The following is a 5685-nucleotide window of genomic DNA, read 5'->3' as shown; positions in this document are numbered from 1 at the left end:
CAATGGCGATGTCAGACCAAGACTTGGCAGGGCTGGAATGACAGAGAGGGTTATAAATGAGAACAGGATAGCAGTGATAGGATGACACAGGCTACATTCTTCACATGTGTAACAGAACAGAAGAGTAGAATACTTGGGTACGTGTTCACTATGTGGGTAATTGAAGTCTCCTCCTGCCTCGTCCGCCCAAACGCACCGCTTCTGGACCACAGACAGTGGCGGTCGTAACACATGAGGCTCCGCTGATGAGCTTTGGGAGCGGAGGTCTGGCACTCGGCACAATGGCGACAGTAGTCCTCCACAGCTCACTTGCCTCCTGGCCAGTAGAATCTCATCTGGATTCTCTCAAAGGTTGTTTCTAAGCCCTGGTGGGCTACAGGTACAGAACCTTAGAAATGTAGGGTTTCAGTACCAACAGCTGATTGATACATTCATCTCCTAATTTAATGATTCTTTAAAGATCTTTGTTTACTGAAATGCCTGGACCTGGACACCTGGACGTCCCTCTGGGCTTGTATCAGGATGGGGTCATTCCGCTGGGCTGTGGCCAACTGACCTGGTGAGTCCGTGCCCACACAAAGGGAGAACTCTGAGAAGACTTTGTTTGATTCAGTCTCTTCGAGAGCCGCTGGGGCTTGGTGAGGCCCCTCCTCAGCTGTTTCTGTAGAGACTCTCTGTACAGTTGGCTCCTCCATCTCATTTTCTGAGGCCTGCTGATCACTCCCACTCATCTCGGGTATGGCTCTGGAGTACGCTGACTTGGTACTCCTTGCTCCGCCTCTGCTCCGTCTTCACCCTGCTGCGCTTCGACGTAGACGGCGTGAACCTCTGTTCCAATAGTGTCCGAACAGGATGCATGATCAAGACGGGTACAGGGAGGTTGGCAATCACACCAACTAGAGTTTCCTGCCCCCGGGATCCTGGATATTCACCATGGCAGTCGGGTATGGCTTGGTGTCTCTGTGAATGTGGAACTCCTGCTTTCACGTTCTCTCCTGCATTCACTCCTGCAGCAGGAAACTTCAACATAGGGGCTGGTCGGTTCCCCTGCATATTCTGGCTGAACAAGGATCACTTTTCTACCTCAATCTAGAAGGGCTTCAGTGTCTTGGCTTCCAATCTTTACTAATGTGTGTTGTTGACTGTACTGTCACTGTATCGTTTTATGATTTTAATTTGTAATGAACTTATGTGTTTAACTTGTATTTTCACTATGTATGTCTTTTATGTTTTAACTTGTGAAGCACTTTGTGACACTCGTCTTGAAAGGTGCTATACAAATAAAGTTTTACTTACTTACAATCTGTACTGCTACATATTGTTGTGGTTTACAGGCAGGGTGATGAGGCAGGTTCAGCAGACCAGGTGAGGCAGGATCTACCGGGTCCTGAATCTACCGGGTCCTGAATCGACTGGGTCTTGAATCTACTGGGTCCTGGATCGACCGGGTGCTGGATCTACTGGGTCCTAGATCTACCGTGTCTTGGATCTACCGTGTCCTCGATCTACTGGGTCCTGAATCTACTGGGTCCTGAATCTGCTGGGTCCTGGATCTACCGGGTCCTGGATTTACCAGGTCCTGGATCTACCAGGTCCTGGATTGACTGGGTCCTAGATCTACCATGTCCTGGATCTACCGTGTCCTCAATCTACTGGGTCCTGAATCTACTGGGTCCTGAATCTACTGGGTCCTGGATCTACCGGATCCTGGATTTACCTGGTCCTGGATCTACCGGGTCCTGGATTGACTGGGTCCTAGATCTACCGGGTCATAGATCTACCGGGTCCTGGATCTACTGGTGCTGCCTACTATTACACAATGCAAAGACAATTACTATTTGGGACCTACTACTAGACTAGACGTACTATTTGGGTTCACATCGATATACTGTAAAACCTGGTTGGGTACAACTGAAGTCAAAAAGCAGGAATTGCATGAGTAATGAAACTAAGAAAAATTACATTGCAGACAAACTGGACTACATATGATTTAATTACATTTAGGGGTAGAATTTCTGTTGATATGAAAGCTAAACCGTGATTATGGGATTTGACTTTTAGAACACACAACTCTTGATTTAAAGCCAAGTCTGACACTATTTCCTGATGTGACAAGAATAAAATCCAAAGTCTGTCTTCTTATCTGAGACTGTTGGTTAATGATTAATATCTCTCTCTCTCTCTCTCTCTCTCTCTCTCTCTCTCTCACACACACACACACACAGTATCAGTTCAGTCTACTTTCTCTTACGGCGAGGCAGCAGGTTCTTTCCAACATGAAAAGGTATTGCAGCAAACACTTTACATTACAGTTTTATTCTTCAACCTGTTAAGTTTACTGTTGATTGATTTAACTGTAATAAGATGATCATACAGAATAAGCCTCTGTTTGTGATCGGGAGGGTGAAACTCACAGTTTCGGTTGTAAAAATGAAAACACTTTGTGACAGTTTGTGAACACATCAGTGTTTGAGTGTTAATGTTAACGTCCTGAACATGTTGATTTGTTGTAATGTTTTTAATCTGTTTTATTCAGAGCAGGAAGGCTCTTTAGTTCACTGTAGATGAGGAATTTAAATTTCACCACTGTAGATGAGGAGGTTAAATTTCACCATCTGATAGACACATGATAAAACTACTTTTCTCTGCCACAGACTTGAGATTGGACTTTGCTATTTGGACTTTGATCGTAACGTTATTTTATATGGCTGTTTGTTCATGTTTATTCAGGTCAAGACATCTATTTTTCAAAATGATATTGATATGTTATCTGATCATCTTTCCATCCAGCTACTTCACATTTCAATAAAAGCAGGAGCGATGAAATACATGCTGCTTAATGCACTTCATAGACTTTCACTGTATTCTACCAGTGTTTCTACTACAACACATAGCCTACTTTTAAAGGTTTATTCCTCTAAAGCTGCTGCTCCTACTACTGCTTTGTAAACATTTAAACGCACATTTCACTTAAACACCACTTCTACTACTTAAGCTTTTAAAGGCATATTCCGCTAAAAGACCACTTCAACATATTTAGACTTTTAATGCTAAACTCCAGTAAAGCGCTGTGACTAATACTACCACTACTCATATTTCTCCAGGTGTAGTGCACTGAAACACTATTTCAACTACACGTTATACTTATGGAGCATCACTGAAGTCGTGCATGCTGTCAGCTGATTGGCTATCAGCTGTCCTATCCAAACAGCACAGCTGACTCTCCACCAATCACATTCAAACAAGTCAATGAGGCGGTGTTTATAATCTGCCAGCTCACACTGCTGATCATTCTGCCACTGCTGCTGTTGACCCAAGTCGATCCAAACCTCCTCCACCCCAACCTCCTCCTGCTGTCATCTGTTCACAGGATGCTTGTGCAGCTATCTCTGAATTATATCTGTTTTTATGATGGTTTTCATATTATTAAAATATGTCTACTATGCCTTGGGGGGTTTATTGTGCTCAGGATCCAGCAGGAGAGACCAGACTCTCCTCAACCCAGCTGTGTGTCCCTGAAGAGTGACCAGTCAAAGGATGGACATATTAATTTTAAAGATGAACACCATTCTTCTGAAAAGAAGTAAGTTGTTCCTAGCATTACAATATTGCTGTATTCATGTTTTAAATATTACTCATGCAGAGAAGGTTTGCTGAGCATGCATGCTCTTTTTCAGCATCACTCTTCTTCACATACAGTAATATATTCACCTGGGAGCTGCCCAGTCTGTGAGAGTGTGTAACCAGACTGTGAGACACTAAGAAGCAATTTGGAGCGTCAGTTTCTTGTATAAAGGAACTTTGGAGGAAGTTGTGGAGGGAGGGAAGAGTTTTTCTAATTTTCTCTCCAGCAACTGTCAACCTGCTGGCTGAAAGCCGGTCTGTCTAACTGTTTTCTACCATCAACTCTGTGCCCATCAGCTCTCCTGTGTTTCTATCAGGATCCAGCAGGACAGACCAGACTCTCCTGTACCCAGCTGTGTGTCCATGAAGAGTGACCAGTCTATTGATCCTCCTCTTAACTTCAAACATGGACACCACTCTATTGATAACAGGTAAAAACTTAAAACTGATGAAAACAGATGGGTTTGTTGTCGTCAGACTCTCATTCATGATGACACTGGTCTGGCCCTTCAGACTGTTAGCCAGTAAACAGTCCTGTGTGATGGTCAGGTGCTTTGATCTTCTGTGTTTTCCAATGTTCCCACAGCCCCTGATGTATTGTATTGTATTGTATTGTATTGTATTGTATTGTATTGTATTGTATTGTATTGTATTGTATTGTCTTGTCAATATAACACAGCGAGTTAGGTGGAGCAGCTTCATATCAGCCTTCTCCAAAACAACTGGATGGAGACTTTCTCTTTAGAGTCCTAAAAAGGTAAAAAAAAAAAAAAATGACCATAAAATGACTCCAAACAGCATGATCCAAGTGTTCTGAAGCCAAACAATCGCACCGTGGGTCCAAAAGTCCAACATTCACCTCATTATCTCTTAGATCTCACTGTGCAAACTGCCATTACAGTAGCAAGCAGATGCTGCCTTCAAATGCTGCCGGAAATATTGTAATTATGAGTCGAGCGTGCTTGAATGACCCAATGAAGTTATAAATACAAATGGAAAAGTAAAATTTGACATCATACCCAAGATGCCAAGATGTGACATTCTCACTCTGTTTAGCTTTTAGGTGCCACACATTTACCACAACTTTTAGCCAATAAACTTTGCAGAACAAAGCATCTTTGTACCACTTGGTTTCTAAAATATTCACCAAAAAGCAACTTTTGATTCAGAGTCCATTTTGTTATTTCTGTCTAAAGTATTTGAATACATGACAAGTTGTACTTACAACTGTAAAACGACTAGGAGCACATGAAGGCAGCAGGAATCTCTGCAGGGCGACCAGAGCTTTGTGAGTGAGGAAAATCTAGGAGATAATGAGGTGAATATTGGACTTTTGGATCCACAGTGCAGTTTGGCTTCAGAACACTTGGATTCTGCTGCAGAACTGTTTGCACTCATTTTATGTCATTTTTTTATCTTTTTGGACTAAAGAAGCGCTCTCCATTCACTCCAGTTGTTTTGCAGAAGGCTGATATGAAGCTGTGCCAGCTAACTCACTGTGTGTTATACTGACATACAAACTTCAGTGTTTCAACTGACATGAGGAGATAATGACATCATTGTCATTTGTGGGTGAACTATTCCTTTAAGTGTCCATAACTGTAGAACCTTGAAAATTTGAATCCTCTGCTCTTATGTGAATGAGCAAATTCAAATAAAGTATTTAAAATGTGTGTGTGTGTGTGTGTGCGTGTGTGTGTGTGTGTGTGTGTGTGTGTGTGTGTGTGTGTGATATAATATGACCTACTATCTGATGTTTTGTTTGTTTCCACAGACTCCACCAGAGGTCAGAGTCTCCCAGTGGTCAGTCTGCCCAGGAGCATCAAACAGACCTGGATTCCATATTTATGGTGTGTAAATGAACAACAACACCTTTTACTTCACCAACAAGTGAAATGCAAAACAAACATTCAGTCTCCATGCTGCACTCTTTAGACCAGCGGGCTTTCAGTCTATGATGGATCTGATGTTGTGTTCCAAGATTTTAGTAAGAAAGTTTAATTCATATATTATTCTGTTCCAGCTGCTTGAGGAGAACATTGTCACCTTTGTGAAGAACGA

Source organism: Centroberyx affinis, unplaced genomic scaffold (genome assembly GCF_046629955.1).
Source record: "Centroberyx affinis isolate AG114_WGS23_722 - 3 ecotype Tasmania unplaced genomic scaffold, CSIRO-AGI_Caff_v1 ptg003236l_1, whole genome shotgun sequence".
Taxonomy (NCBI): Eukaryota; Metazoa; Chordata; class Actinopteri; order Beryciformes; family Berycidae; genus Centroberyx; species Centroberyx affinis.
Note: the sequence above shows the minus strand (reverse complement) of the source record.